Source organism: Trachypithecus francoisi, unplaced genomic scaffold, assembly GCF_009764315.1.
Source record: "Trachypithecus francoisi isolate TF-2019V2 unplaced genomic scaffold, Tfra_2.0 Lachesis_group3, whole genome shotgun sequence".
NCBI lineage: Eukaryota > Metazoa > Chordata > Mammalia > Primates > Cercopithecidae > Trachypithecus > Trachypithecus francoisi.
In genome coordinates, this window is record NW_022681468.1 from 127,137,679 (window position 1) to 127,154,614 (window position 16,936).

A 16,936-nucleotide genomic window follows, 5' to 3' on the forward strand; every position below is an offset into this window, starting at 1 on the left:
GAGAGACAAGGCCAGCATGCGCAAAGTGCGGCAGACACAGGAATGGGAGACCTTCCAGACACTGGCTTAGGCAAGGATTTCATGACCAAGAACCCAAAGCAAATGCAATAAAAACAAAGATAAATAGGTGGGACTGAATTAAACTCAAGAGCTTTTGCAGGGCAAAAGGAACAGTCACCTGAGTAAACAGACAACCCACTGAGTGGGAGAAAATCTTCACAATCTATACATCTGACAAAGGACTAATAACCAGAATCCACAACAAACTCAAATCAGCAACAAGAAAACAAACAAGCTCATCAAAAAGTGGGCTAAGAACATGAATAGACAATTCTCAAAAGAAGGCATACAGATGGCCAACAAATGTATGGAAAAAATGCTCAGCATCACTAATGATCAGGGAAATGCAAATCAAAACCACAATGCAATACCACTTTACTCCTGCAAGAACAGCCATAATCAAAAAATAAAAAACATAATAGATGTTGGTGTGGATGCAGCAAACAGGGAGCACTTCTACACTGCTGGTGGGAATGTAAACTAGTACAACCACTATGGAAAACAGTGTGGAGATTCCCTGAAGAACTAAAATTAGAACTACAATTTGATCCAGCAATCCCACTACTATGTATCTACTCAGAGGAAAGTCATCATACAAAAAAAATACTTACACACGCATGTTTATAGCAGCAGAATTCGCAACTGCAAAAACATGGAACCAGCCCAAATGTCCATCAATCAATGAGTGGATAAAGAAACTGGGGGGCGGGGGGGGGGGTGTGTGATGGAATACTACTCAGTCATAAAAAGGAATCAATGGCATTTGCAGCAGCCTAAACGGAACTAGAGACTATTATTGTAAATGAAGTAACTCAAGAATGGAAAACCAAACATCATATAATCTCATTTATAAGTGGGAGCTAAGCTACAAAGATGCAAAGGCATAAGAATGATACAGTGGACTTTGGGGACTCGAGGGAAAGGGTGGGAGGGGGTGAGGGATAAAAGACTACAAATTGGGTTCAGTGTGTACTGCTCAGGTGATAGGTGCACCAAAATCTCAGAAATCACCACTAAAGAACTTATTCATGTAACCAAATACCACCTGTTCTCCCAAAAACCTATGAAAAGAAAGAAAGAAAGAAAGAAAGAAAGAAAGAAAAAAAAGAAAGAAAGAAAAAAGAAAAGAAAGAAAGAAAGAAAGGAAAGAAAAGAAAGAAAGGAAAGAAAGAAAGGAAAGAAAGAGAGAGAGAGAAGGAAGGAAGAAGGAAGGAAGGAAGGAAGAAGGAAGGAAGGAAGGAAGGAAGGAGGAAGGAAGGAAGGAAGGAAGAAGGAAGGAAAGAAGGGGAGAGAGGAAGGAAGGGAGGGAGGGAGGGGAGGAAGGAAGGGAGGGAGGGAGGGAAGGAAGGAAGGAAGGAAGGAAGGAAGGAAGGAAGGAAGGAAGGAAGGAAGGAAGAAGGAAGGAAAGAAAGAAAGGGAGGAGAGATGTTCAGGAAGGTTGGAAGGGGCAGAGCCAAGAGGGAGCAGAGGGAGGCTGCATCAGACAGGCAAGGAGGAGGTAGGCACCAGCACCTGAATGATTTCATCTTGCCCTTCAGATTCTACAGTAACCTGAACACGTCCCCAGTGAAGGGTGAGGGCCACAACCCAGGATGCCAAGGTGTCAGGCAACTGTCCTGTGATGCGTTGCTGCACAGTTACTGGGCTCCTTGCATCTTAAAGTTAAACAGAGACAAGGCAGCAAGATATACAGGTAAAAACAAACCAAAATGGTGTAAAACATTTTTAATGCTACATAGATAGGGCTATAACAGAAATACATCTTCTGTGGGGCATAAATTGGCTGCAGTAAAAAATAAATTCAGAATATATCATTTGTTTCAGAGACAGTATCTCCAAACTATTCGGGTGTATCTATTATGTGCCAGGTATCACAAATGTGAAGATGGACAGTTCTAGACTTCGAGGAGCTTATAAGTTAAAAAGGAAAAAAAAGCAAAGGTATCATTTAATACTGGGTGAGATAACAACTCAAAACGTGAACCCAGGGTGCTCCAGGATCTAAAAGAGACTCAGGAACAGTCCAGGAAGGATAAGTACAGGGAGCTTTCGTGAGGAGAGGATGTTAAAATCTGAAGATGGGAAAGAAAGGAAAGAAAAAGTGGGGTAGGGAGCAGGATACTGCAAGAGGAAACAGCAGGGAGAATTCCTCAGTGGCTCAACTGGCTGAGCCCAAGGAGTGGGAAAGGGAAGGAGGAGGCCGGGGTGGGCATCTGAAGACCAACGACAGCAACAGGCAATCAGGCACAGTGGCAAGGGATGATACACCTTTTACAGAAAAAAAAAGAGAGAGAGAGAGAGAGAGACTCTTCATCTAAATGCTTTCCTCAACTCCATATAAAGCGCTTGGCTCATTAGTGCTTGGAAATGTTCGCAATTGTGACTGGAAGGTCAGGTTCCTGCATTCACTTTCTGTTCAGTAAGGCAAGAGAAGGGCAGAGAATTTAGCCACAGGAGTCCCTAAAGGATTTGAGCATAAGGTAAACTCACCTGTAAAATGGCCCCAAGGCAGAGACCCTAAAGAAGGCATCTTAATTATTCCGCATAGGGCCCTCAGCTCCTCTGGCAGAGGCGTTAGCTGTTAAGAAGGGAGCTTGAGGAAATGAAGACACACCCGCTGGGGAGCGGCCTCGGTGGGGTGTGTTACATTCCTTTGAAAACAGGCCCTTTGCTGTAATTTGTGTAATCAGACCAGAGATTGGACTGTAGAACCCTGCTTCCCATTTATTACAATATCACGCTTCTGCCCAGGAAACCCCACCCAAGCTTTTGTTTGGAATTCCTTTCCTTGATTAGGTGCAAGTCCTATTATTCCCGCCACTCAAAATAACACATGGGTTTAATGAAGTTGCAAAGCACAGCCCAGCCAGAAACTTGACTTCCCTGAATGGGGCTAGTTCTCCTTCTTCCGTCTTGTTTGGGAATAATGATTTCTTTTCCCTTTCCTTCTGTATAGAGGAAGAATGGGAAGCAGCGACATTCTGTACAAATGGAAAGGCAAATCATTTTTTCTCTCTGGAAAGAGCCACACAAGCCAGCACCACTTTTCAGGCTGTGTCTGCAGCACCCTCGTTGCCTCCTGGCTCCAGCTGCCTCGGTTGCAGTTCTGCACACTCAATGAGTGGGAAGGGGTGACACACTGTCCTCAAGTCTCGTCACCTGCAGAGCTGCCCTCCTCTCTGGCAGCCTTCATTATGTAATTCAGGCAGAGTCCAACCCCAAAGAAGGGCTGAGGAGCAGGGCAGGGGCATTGTCCAGACAGGTGAAGACATACTTTAGAATGCCTAGTAATTCTTAACTAAAGACAGGAGGCACAGAAACATTTCACATCAAAACATAGGGTATTGGCCAGGCATGACGGCTCACACCTGTAATCCCAGCACTTTGAGAGGCCAAGGTGGGCGGATCACTTGCGGTCAGGAGTTCGAGACCAGCCCGGCCAACATAATGAAACCCCGTCTCTACCAAAAATACAAAAATTAGCCGGGCATGGTGGCAGGCGCCTGTAATCCCAGCTACTCGGGAGGCTGAGGCAGGGAGAATCCCTTGAACCCAGGAGGCAGAGGTTGCAGTGAGCCGAGATCAGGCCACTGCACTCCAGCCTGGGCAGCATAGTGTGACTCTGTCTCAAAAAAATAAATAAATAAAAATAAAAATACAGAGTATTACAATTGGAAAATAGGATGAATCATTTTATCTAGCAAATACTTAAATAATGTAAGAGATGTGTTTTGTAGTCTGCCCAGCCCAAAAGAGCTGCCTTTGGTCCCCAGGGACCTGCCCTACCTTCCCACTCCCCCAAAGCCATCTGGGTAGGGGTAGAGCCCTGACCCTACAGCAGTTAATCCATTCCCAGGCCAGAGATCTAATAGTGGTGTGGTCTTGATCAAATAGGCCAATTCTGGCCAGTGGAATTCTTCCTAGTAAGTGAGCCATCCTATTTGGTGGGACTCTACTCAGTGGTTGGAAGATTACGAAGTCACAAAGATTAGGACAGCCACAGAGGGTTACTGGAAACTGGGAGGTAATCATGACCTTGCAAGTTCATCTAGATAATGAGAAGATAAAGCACACCCCTCTCCCAAAAGAGGGACCAGGTATGTGGGAGCCCAGAAGAGCACCTTCAGTGCCTCAGTCCCCAGTTCTGGTGATCCCCAAGGCCCTTTGTTTCCAAAAAGCATACAGGAAATTTCCTTGTTTACCAAACTGGTATGAATGGGTTTCCACTGCCACCAAATAGCCTTGCCTAAAATAAGCACTCAGTATATGTCAGGTGCTATGGCAACAGTGCTATCTCAGAGCTAGTATGGAAGACAAAACCCTCTATTAGATAGTTGCAGAATAGGAGGCACGGGCACAAAAAAGTGCTAGTGATATAATGCACATGGTCTGGCTAAAGAAAAAAGAGCACAGCTTACTGTGAGCCAAACAAAGCTGCTTAGTAGAGACAGGTCTCCAATTTGGCCATGAAGAGTAGGAAGGGTGTAGCTGAACATTGGGGACGATGTCGATAATCCCACCATGAAACAAGGTTTCCTTACCACAATCCTCTAGGCTCAGTCCACATCCGCTGGCATCAGTTACTTAGATTGTAGCCCACGCAGAACTGGGAGAGGTTTTCTTGGCAAGCTCTCCCACCTCAATTTTTGGTGATCCTACTAAAATGCAGCAATCCCCAGAAGAGGCTATTTAGAGCTCTCTTAACAACTCGCCTGCACACTGAGAGTCAAGAGGGAAGTCAGGCTGCTGGAGGACGCCTCCCTCTAAATTTCTCCTCTCCTGCCTTCTCAGTGACATCACTAGCTGAAGGGAAAGTAGATGTTCATTCACAGGGGTTTGAAGATAATCAGGAATGTGGGAGACCAGAACAGGCCACCCCAAAACATGAAGGATTATTGAGCTGAAGACAATTAAGAAGCAGCAGATGCAGGAAAGCTTCTCTGCTCTCCTTGGATCTGCCTAAAAGCAGGACATGTGTTTACAAAGAAGAAAGGTATCCTGCCCCCTCTTTTACCAGAGAGAACAAAGGTTCACCACGGCTGACCGCTTTAGATGCTTCTCACTTCTCTGCCTGGAGATGGTACCAGAGGGAACTATGTGAACAAACTTTGCAAACTAGCCGTTATCTGCAGTTATTTACCTTCCCCCAAGCTGCTGCCCATAGAGAATCAAAATCCTTTTCCTTAGTGTTGTCACTTCTCTAAAAACCTACTGTTCTTTGTTGAAGATGCTATATAAGCTGGAATTCAAAACCACCTCTCTTTGAGAACTACTCAATCCCTGAGTGTCTTCCATGTATACACGAAATAGACATGTTAATAATTCGGTTTTTCTCTTGTTAAATCTGTCTTTTGTTACAGTGAGTCTGTTCCAACTAAGAATCTATGAAGGTTAAAGAAGAAAATAATTTTTCCTCTTCTACAGAAAGTACCACCTGAACATATGTGGTAGGTGTTCAGGGGTAATGGTAATGGTGGGAGCAGCAAATGGAAAGCAAAATAAGTAAGATACAAGCAGGTCCTTAAGAAGCTCACCATTTACTAGAGGAAACAAGACATGCACACAACTGACCCAAGCACATGCCTACACATTTGAAATCCTATAATACCTACATCAGATGGATGACAAAGTCTTTTTTAAATCCCTCACGCCAGAAAATTTTCCTTGAGAAATGCAATTGGGTTGGGATACAAAATGTTGTTATGTAGACAAGATCAGTATCACCCATACAAACATGATTTAAATTAGTAAAACGAATTACAATGATAGCTTTCAAAATTTTTAGCAGCAGTCTTTTCTTCAAATATAATTCCACTCAGAAGTCCAATAAGCAACAGAGATGTGTAAAAGCAGAGCTGCTTTGGCTGAAATAGGCGACAAGGTCAGGAGCTCCGCAACCCTGCAGTCCACTGAGGCATCTCTGCAGAACACAGGGCTCCAAGAACCACTGGCGCAAAGCCTTTCATTTAAAGGTACTAGGGCTTATGGCTTTCAGGCACACATAGTAATTTGAAATTTACCTAATAAAAGTGTTCCCAGCCGGGCGCAGTGGCTCATGCTTGTAATCCCAACACTTTGGGAGGCCAAGGCGGGTGGATCACTTGAGGTCAGGAGTTTGAGACCAGCCTGGCCAACATGGTGAAACCCCATCTCTACCAAAAATAAAAAATTAGTCGGGTGTGTGGCGGTTGCCTGTAGTCCCAGCTACTCGGGAGGCTGAGGGAGGAGAATCACTTGAACCAGGGAGGCGGAGGTTGCAGTGAGCCGAGATCACACCACTACACTCCAGCCTGGGCAACAGAGTGAGACTCTTTTAAAAAAAAAAAAAAAAAAAAAGTGTTCCCAGGTAGTAGAATCCACTAGCAAGACAGAATGGCTGTGACAAGGTTTCAGGTTACATCCTTAGCCTTCGGCTTTAACTCTGCCAGCCCACTCTTCAGTAACACAGATCAGATAAGGACCCCCGCCATGTAAAAGTGCCAGAGTCCTGCACTATCACATCACACATCTTGTGTGTCATTCTCTTCCTCTTTTATATTTGGTACGTGACATCTCTAAATTCACTGTTCCCATGCACCCTCCAAAGACCCTCTGGATCTGACAAATAGTCAAGATTTTCTGAATTTCAAGCCTACCAATTGGCCCTTAGGGCCCACTTAGGTGGCTCCATCTACTGCTGGAGAACATGACTTCCATACCCCAAGACTCCACCCCAGCCTGGGTCACTGCCACTGGTGAGAACCCTTGATCCCACTCACACCCTCCTTCAAGAAAAATAAGGCCAGCTTGCTCAAAGTGTGTTCCTAGCGTTTCTCAGAGGTTCTGTGTGGTGCAGTGAGTCTTCAGATGTTTTAACATGCTCCTATACATGGGGAATTCCTCAGAGGAGAGACAAATATGAATCTGTTTTTGATTAATCATAAAACATTTTTAATTTCTTGGCACATCTCACATCACTGCCAAATCCTTTGAAAAACAAAAAATGACTTGAATATTTTCCCCAATTATAGTTAATTTGATACTTTCTTATCAAAATGCTTCCTTATAAAGAAAAGTCAGAAATGTATGGAGATGAGAAAACAAACGTGAGTTACACATAGTGCCCCATTAAAATCAGGAAGAAGACAAGGATGCCTGCTGTTACTATTCAATATTTTATTTTACCCACTAACCAATGCAGACAGAAAAATGAAATAAAATACTAAAAAGAAGGCAGTAGCAGTAAAACTTTCAATATTTGCAAATGGAATGCCTGTCTACCTAGAGTCCAGTGGATTACAAAATGGTCAGATACAGTAACCGTTTAGGAAATGGCAATTTTTTAGCTGGACATGGTGGCTCCACCTGTAATCTCAGCACTGTGGGAGGCCACAGCAGGAGCATCTCTTGAGACCAGCCTGGACAACATGGCAAAACTCCATCTCTACAAAAAAAAAGTACAAAAAATTAGCCAGGCATGGCGGTGTGCACCTGTAGTCCCAGCTACCCAGGAAGCTGACGTTCGAGGCTCACCCAAGCCCAGAAGGTTGAGGCTGCAAGTGAGCCCTGATCGTGCCACTGCACTCCAGCCTGGATGACAAAGTGAGACCCTGTAAAAGAAAAGAAAAAAAGAGAAGAGAAGAGAAAAAAAAGAAAATGACGTTTCAAAAAATTCTACTCATAATCGCAAATAGGAATAGAAAGAAGGGTGGGAGGGGAAGGAAAAAAAAAAAGAAAAACTCCTAAGAAATAAACCAACCCACCCATATATATGCAAAACGAATCTTATTTTAAATTTTACTAAACGATATTTTAAAAAAAAAAGATACAAATAATGGAGAGAACTACCCTTTCCCAGATGAGAAGACTCAATATTGTAAGACAGCAATTCTTCCTCAGTTTGTAAAATCGATGTAAGTCAATGAGCGTCTCAACTCAGAAAACTAATCCTGTAAGTCCAACTGGAAGAGAAAAACCTTCAGGATGACCAAAAAAAAAAAAGTTTAAAAAATAAGAATAATGAAAGGAAATATCCTCATAAAATCAAATACACTACAAAGCTACAGTAACAAAAACAGAGTGACAGCATTATGAAAAGGACATATTCTATTATCACTAGAACAGGAGAGTACAGAAAGCAAATACATTGATATTTAGGATACAAAAAAGATATTTAAAACTGGCACAAAACGAGCAAACTGTTTGACACATTATATTGGGAAAAGTAAATATCCACATACAAATTAAGTTGCAGTTCTACTACTATCATACACAAAAACAAATCCTAGGTAGATTAGAGAGACAAATATTTTTAAAACTACCAGAAAAAGAGACAAAGAATATCAAGTATATTTACAAAATGCAGAAGACATAAAGAAAAGTTCACAGGTATGGCAAACACCACAGTTAAAACCTATATTTTGTAAACAAAGTTCAAAGACAGCAAGAAAGTGGTATTATTTACAAAGGATTTTCTGAGGAGGTATACAACCTGATCTATTACTTTTACTCTAAAGCTTTCAATAATGTTTAAATCTTTCAGAGCAAGCAAGAATTCAAATATTCATGCTGTAAATAAAAATATTTTTCACAAAAAAAGTTAATATGAAGGAACACTTCAACTGAGTCTTTTCATAAATATTCACAAATCAAAAATTAGTAAAGTAAAAAAAAGTTTGCTTGCTATTTTTTAGGAATAAAATTAAGAAAGGAACGTGAACAACTATCTGAAATATTTTCCTTTAAACATTCTACTAAGGACCTCTCCCATAGATGTTCCGGAAGAAAAGCTTCGCACTTCAAAGGGTGTACCTATAGGATTTAGACGATTATCTGAATGCCTGCACTAGTAAACAAACAATCACTCCAAGAGTAAACTAAGAATATCACAGGGAAGAAATCTCCTAATTCCTAACTGGTGGGAAGGGTGTTTGGTTTGGTTTTGTTTCTTTCTAAACAGAATTTATAAACTTCAAAAATTCTGTGAATTTTTCATAGCAAATCAAGTATACGTGAATTTTCTAAATCTACATCTCTGCCAAACCCGTAAGTTCTCTCCATACCTGCAAGGAAAACTCCTGGCATCTTGGTAGAGTGCTGAATTTGGGACGGAGCTGCAAAGTTATCACGCAAGTTGTACTCTCTCACTGGAAAATAGAATCCTATGGCTCTTAACAATACTCAAAGCCTGTATCCTTGTTAGGTGAAACTGAGGCCTGGGTCGCTTATCCCCTTAGCTCAGTCAGTAGCATTCTCCAGCTTTTTCCATTTGTTCCAGAAAATAGTTCTTACTGACCTTGGTAAAAGCATATCTTTTATTTTATTTTTTTCTGAGCAGTAAACAGGTAATCCTAAACCTTTACAATTTCTCTGTCCCGTCATCCTAGAAAGGACCTACCTGACTTATTTCAAAGTTCTACAATTCTCCTGAGTTTTTCTGTCAGTGAAAACTATGAACATTTTTTAGTAGCGTTTTTATTTGTAAGTCATCTTAAGTTAAAACTACACCTTTCTGGTATAAATAGGGCTTAAAACTCAACCAAAATTCTCTATCTGGTATCAACAGCTGGTACAAGGTCTCACTTCCTCATACTAGATCAAAGAAATCTTTATCTACAGAAATTCTATTCATACTGTTAAATAGTCCCTATGTTCCCTGAAATACATGAATGAGCATCAAGCTACCCTTAATATACTCTGTTATCCTGCCGCAGTGACGGGGCAGGGGTTAGAGAATCGCTTTAACACTAAAGTGTTTTCCTCACATTGTACTCATTCCACAAACATCTGTTGTAATAATTTAGATTAAGCATCTTGGTTGATCCTAAATAATGTTTACCCAATTGCATCCAGTCATTAACTACTTATCTACCTGAAAATTGAGTTCTTGAAATCCTCTGTCAAGTCTAGTGAAAGAAAATAATAAAACTGCAAGACTGAATCTGTGTTATATTCTGTAGCTCTAGTTACTGGCAAAAAAAAAAAAAAAATTAGATTAAAAGATATACATCGCAAGCTAATTGCGCAGCATAAAAAGTAAATCACAGCTATTAAACAGAAGCATCATTATGTAATTTCTCTTGACAAGTTAAGCATTTTAATAAGTATTTTATAAATAATAAGGAAGCATTTTTCCACCTAAATTATATGCAATAACAAAGCATAATGCTAGGGGCACATAATAGGCAAAAGTTCTGTCCCTTCTATATTAAATTACGGGTATTTAATATAGATGCATTTATTTTAAAAATTCATTTATTTTTATGTGCATTTTCTGAAAAGGCCTGATAATGACATGCACCAAATTCTTAACACTCATGAGGAAAAGGTGGGAAAAAGTAAAAATGGGAGAGGATTTTAAGTTGTATTTTAAATATATCTGTGTAATTTGAATTTTCTCTAACATGAATCAATTTTGCCTTTTTTTTAATTTTTTTTATCTTTTTTTTTGAGACGGAGTCTCGCTCTGTCGGCCAGGCTGGCGTCCAGTGGCGTGATCTTGGCTCATTTCAACCTCCGTCTCCCGGGTTCAAGTAATTCTCCTACCTCGGGCTCCCGAGTAGCTGGGATTACAGGCGCCCGCCACAACGCCTAGCTAATTTTTAGCTAATTTTTAGTAGAGATGGGGTTTCACCAGGTTGGCCAGGCTGGTCTCGAATTCCTGACCCTCAGGTGATCCATCCGCCTCGGCCTCCCAAAGTGCTGGGATTACAGGAGTGAGCCACCATTCCCAGCCGCCATTATTTTTAAATAATATGAAAAATGCAAAATAATGCCAGCCAGCAAAGATATACTGAGCTGGCATTGTAAATCAGTGCAACCTTTTCCATAATGTATGTGGGAGCTTTAAAGATACTGACATCCTTTGACTCAGCAATTATTTATAAGTTTTTATAATGTGGATATATATATATATATTTTTTTTGAGACGGAGTCTCGCTCTGTCGCCCAGGCTGGAGTGCAGTGGCCGGATCTCAGCTCACTGCAAGCTCCGTCTCCCGGGTTCACGCCATTCTCCTGCCTCAGCCTCCGGAGTAGCTGGGACTACAGGCGCCCGCCACCTCGCCCGGCTAGCTTTTTGTATTTTTTAGTAGAGACGGGGTTTCACAGTGTTAGCCAGGATGGGGATATATTATTTTTTAGAAAGAAAAGTGATCTTGTTTAATCACATATCACATGAGATCCCTAAAATGCAAGCTTTTGACATACAGGCTAGAAAACTAAACATATAGTCAATTCTCATTATTTGCAGTAGTTATGTTCTATGAAATCTCTATGAACACTGAATTAGCAAATACTGAACCTCTGCTCCTAGGGGAAATACAGGGTTATGTTCCTACAAGCCTCTGATCACAAAATTTTTGTCAGCCAATCAATACATAATACTGCTTTATGTGTGTTTCTATTTAAAGAGCCTTCTTTAATATATTGCCAATTCACTAACATTTAACCCAGCCAACAGCACTGTAACTCATGTATGAATGAAGCTTATCTAACATACATATTTTCCCCCTAAGGCACATCACAGCCTTCTGGAGCTTAAGAACACCAGACAGCACTTCAGCACTCAACCAGGGGCTCATTTTAAACAGCAAAATCACCAACAAAAAGTACAAAAATGCAAAAACATGGCATTAAATAGACCACAAAAAGGACATCTGTGTACAGTATGAGAGCTAAAAGAAGAGGGCAGAGTGTTTTCTTGTGTGATCTCAGCTAGGAATGTGCACAGTGGTCAACTCAAATTTTTCATGCTTCATAAGTCAATGAATGACAGCAAAAGTGCCTGAAACATAGATTTGCAGGTTACAAATAAATCTCACTAAGTAGGCAAATTGACAAATATGGAATCCATGAATAATGGGAATCAACTGTATGTATTTAATAGTCAAAAAAATTTCTCAAAAGACAGATTAACAACAGAATAAAAATACAGCCCATAAAAGGCTTTCTTGTCTCTGCTAACTCAGTGATTATCAACCAGGGGTTACTTTGTTCCCTAGGGGACATTTGATAATGTCTAGAGACATATGTTGATTGTCAAAACCGGGTCTAGCAGGTAGCAACCAGAATGCTGCAAAACATCCAGCAATGCCCAAGACAGCCCACGACAACAAAGTACCTGACTCAAAAAGCGAACAGTGTCAAGATTAAGAAATCCTGGGCTAACTGACCGATAAAGTCAATGTTTTGTCTTTAAGTGTGTCTTCTTGTACCTTCTATCAACCCACACTCTAAAGCCTAAAACAATAAATAATTTTAATGTCAAGGATGAAGCAGCTGTCATACTTTATTGCTAGGTGGCCTCTTGTTCTTAAACTTAATTAATGAATTCAATGCAATGTAAGACACAAAGCAGTTAAAAGCTATATTGAAAAGTGTGACTTTTTGAGTCATTTCCACTGAGCTTTTAATGGTAGCTGGGCAATAATACTGTAAAACATAGAGCCAGTCAGAAATCTAGGTGTTATTTTTGAGATGGAATCTCGCTCTGAAGCCCAGGTGCAATGGTGCGGTCTCAGCTCACTGCAACCTCCATCTCCCAGGTTCAAGTGATTCTCCTGCCTCAGCCTCCCATAGCTGGGATTACAGGGGCCTGCCACCATGCCTGGCTAATACTTTTTTTTTTTTTGGTATTTTTAGTAGAGATGGGTTTTCACTATGTTGGCCAGGCTGGTCTCAAACTCCTGACCTCATGATCTGCCTGCCTTGGCCTCCCAATGTGCTGAGATTACAGGCATGAGCCACCATGCCCTGCCTAAACTCTAGTTCTTAACACCAGGTAAGTAAAAACCATCCTTGCACAGGAATTAAGAAGTACAGTCTACAGCTGGGGTCCCCAATTCCCAGGCCATGGACCGGTACCAGTCTGTGCCCTGTTAGGAACCAGGCCACACAGTACGAGGTGAGCAGAGGGCAAGCAAGCGAGGCTCCATCTATATTTACAACTGCTCCCCATCACTCACATTACCACCTGAGATCTGCCTCCTATCAGACAGGCGGCAGCATTAGATTCCCACAGGATTGCAAAACCTATTGTGAACCGTGCATGCGAAGGACCTAGGTTGTGCGCTCCTTATGAGAATCGAATGCCTGATGATCTGTCACTGTCTCCCATCAACCCCAGATGGGACCGTCTAGTTGCAGGAAAAAAAGCTCAGGGCTCCCACTGATTCTACATTATGGTGAATTGTATAATTATTTCATTATATATTGCAATGTAATAATAATAGAAATAAAGTATACATAAAGGTAATGTGCTTGAATCACCCTGAAACCATTTCCGCAGCCCCTAGTCCATGAAAATATTGTCTTCCACAAAATCAAAAAGGTTGGGGACCTCTAGTCTACAGTACACCATCCATGAGATGGGGAACTCCAAGCAGTCTGCAGAATAAATCAAGAACAGTTTGAGAAGGTTCTTGTGGTTACCTGTCTAAGGGAAGAAATTAAAATGTCCTGCAAAGTCTTAACGATTCTATGAAAAGAGGCCCAAGTTAGGTGACTCCCAAATATCCTTAACTGCATAAATGCTGCACACCCCCTTTAATGCACCACCCATGTAGATTCAGTATTATTCTGAATACTGAAAAATATTCAGTATTCTGAATCTTTTTTCTGTCTTGAATCGATTATAGTTTTAAATAATGAATCAAGCAATTTGTAGAGTGGCCTCCAAAGTTACTCAAGAGCATTCCAAAATCACTGAGCTAATATAACAAACATAAATAATTTCCAACTGGGAGGCAGACTTGCAGACTAAGAATTGCACTTTAAGTTTGGAACCTGAATTCTCGGCTGCATGAGTTCAGAGCCAAGTCATTATTTCGAGAGGCTTTTCCCCCCTGTAAATATGTTTTAGCTCAACTCTGCAAAAATAAACCTAAGCTATTATTTCCTGTTCTAAGTATGTTCTGTTGGACATTACATACTCTGCTGGCTGATGCCTTTAATTTCCTACGAGATCCTGTTGACCACTCAGACCTGGAAGCTCTCCTCCATCCTTCCTTAACCACTCTGGCCACTCTCTCCAGACTCCTGCTCTTCCCCTGCCCCAGACTACATTTGAAGCCTCATCCCTCAAACCCTCACAGCCCCATACCTGAATTCTTACCCCAGGCTGGTACTCCTTGGACTACCATCATCAGAACCAGCTAGAAAAGTGTAGATTAAAGTGTGTTGCCCAGACCACATTCCCAATCAATTGATCAGAATCTCAGGCGGCAGGCTTGGGAATCTGCATTTCCACTCCACCTTCCAGCTATTTAAGAACTATAGCCTTAGCTATAAAACAACACCTGCGGCTTCCTGGAAATGACATCATTGTGGCCTTGATTCATTTTTCATATTTCCCTCTGCTCCAAACATCTGCCCCCTGCCCTATCCAATTCTCTAAGCCCATTTTAAACATCACTTCAACTAAACAATGTTATCAGCCGACACCTTTGGTTGAGAGAAACTGCTCTTCTCTAAACTTACACAGCACACTACATACAGTATATACCACATAAATTCAAAATTGTAGATCTGTCAAATTGCCCAACCAGACTGGAGCTCTTGAGTAGGGACCACACGCCATACCTGGATTCGCCTCTAGTGGCCAGCAGAGTTCTTGGCGCATAGCAGGAACTCACTGGATGGATGGGTGGGTGGGTGGATGGGTGGGAGGGTGGATGGATGGATGGGTGGGTAGGTGGATGGATGGATGGATGGCAGGCAGGCATGCATGCGTGGCGAGCCTCTGAGTGGCACTATTAAACTTCAGTGGCCAAGGGTGGTGGCTCACACCTGTAATCCCAACACTTTGGGAGGCTGAGGTGGGAGGACTGCTTGCATCCAGGTATTAGAAACCAGCCTGGGCATCATTGTGAGACCTTGCCTCAATTAAAATAATAGTAATAAATAAACTTCAGCAATCCCACATGATTTGTGATTAGTGTTAATGTGAACAAATGGAAGACTAAATGGAATAACCAAACAGAAGAATCTTAAGTAACTGGGGTATGGCTCTCAGGGAGCCCTACAGAAAGAAGGAAAGGTCTCCCTCCAAAGCCATTCATGTTTTACACTCCATAGGGTCTCAATAAAAGGCAGCTAATTGACTGTACACGTACAGTCCTAGTAAACAGCTAAAGCAGATGAGGATAAGAAAGCAAACTAGCTACCAAAGAACTTTTCTGTAGTTAAGATGAGTGGCAAACCTTACACACTCCTATCAAGGACCAAGACAGATACAGTAATAACCCCAAGAGGATCTACCTATAGAATAGAGTCTTGGATTCCTCAAGAGTCTTTAGCCTACATTCAAATCCACCCATAATTTTTATCCTTGAGTTGACCTCATTTTTGTTGTAAATCCACCCTCTATCCTGCCATTCCTTTCTGCCTGGATAGATTTTCCTTTGGGAAATCACTATGTAGCAACCACAGGATCTGGCCCCAAACTTAGCTCCAGAGGTTGATGTTTACCAGCATAACCTTATCAGCACACTTTCAACCGTATTCTCCTCAGCTGTGGGATGAACAGAAACCCAGTTCTAAGCACATGGCATTTCCCCTGGCCGCCATGTTAGTTAGGCAGAATAAATGTCAGGTCTTTGGTTTGATGGTTATGGGTGTGAATAAAGAACCAGGGAACCCTGGCTACTGCTAGTTGCCTTCTAGTGAGCATCAGGAAATCTAGGCCTAGGAAGGCACACCTAGAGAACCCTGTGTGCAACTTGAAAAGTAGGTCTTTTTCCAGTTATTGAGCCAATGCATTGTCTTTATTGTTTAAGCCAATTTGGGGTTTCTGTCATCCAAAGCATTATGATATCTATCCCACTCCTACTTTTCCATCCAATTTTACCCGATTCTCCTAGCACATACATAAACCCACTTTGTAAGACTCTGTAACTGTCCCCAACATACCCCATCCACTCCTAGTTCCTCATTTGTCTCATTCCCCTGCCTGAAATGTTCCTCCCTTGCTCTCTCCATTTTTCAAAACCTGTCTGGTCTTCCAGACTCAGGCTGGAGTCCTAATCCCTCCGAGGGCAGACATCCAGGCCCATAATTTTCTTGTCTCATTATCGATATTTGTTGTCATCTATGTCCTATTTTACACTTTTAAGTATCTTTCCACAAGCATAGTCTTGAGCTGGAATGAAACTTCATGTTTCCAATCCCTGCAAATGGCCCCTGGAAGAATATCTTGTGATAAACAGGAAACCAATAACTCCTGTATAGGCATATGCAAAATACGATTTAGACCTCCTGATCACTGCCAGTCACTCCTTCTTAATTCACATAGCAATATAGAGGATAGAAAGCAGTTTCAGAGGCAACATATTCCAACATCACACAGTTGGCCACGGCCCTGTCACATTTCACAACCAGACTGGCAGTAACAGCTGGATGGGGATCAGAAATTTATCAGGCTGCTTTCCATTTGCAGATTGCTGAAGTCCTTCCAATGAAGATGCAAGACTAACTCCTGTGTTCTAAAAAGTAAACATCCACACCTTTCAAACATCTACATAAAATCATCTGGGGGCAACACCAGAATGGAAAACATGAAAAAACACAACCCAAGGCGCCTACCCAACAACAAGCTCCAGCCATCTTCAAAGTCTTGTATATCCCCTTTCATACCTGTAGCTCCAGATCCCTTTGGAGCACTCTGGGGGTACATCTGTGAGATTTAAATGAGGAACATGAATAAACAGAGGTTGGGATTTACCAGTTATTGAGCCAATGCATTGTCTTTATTGTTTAAGCCAATTTGGGGTTTCTGTCATCCAAAGCATTATGATGTCTACCCCACTCCTACTTTTCCATCCAATTTGACCTGATTCTCCTAGCACATATATAAACCCACTTTGTCTTTATTGTTTAAGCCAATTTGGGGTTTCGGTCA

At 41.7% G+C, this 16,936-nt stretch overlaps 1 protein-coding gene across 2 annotated transcripts in view; it reads right to left on the reverse strand.

The window, feature by feature from the left end:
- Window positions 1–16,936, reverse strand: part of TLN2 (talin 2) — a 455,709-nt gene that overhangs the window by 274,876 nt on the left and 163,897 nt on the right. The window contains exon 1 of one of the 2 annotated variants that reach the window (XM_033189875.1): window positions 2,551–2,668. The exons of the other annotated variant lie outside the window; for it this stretch is intronic. The gene's annotated coding sequence lies outside the window, so the exon portion shown is untranslated. Of the gene's footprint in view, window positions 1–2,550; window positions 2,669–16,936 lie in introns of those variants that run through there. 2 annotated transcript variants of the gene reach the window in all.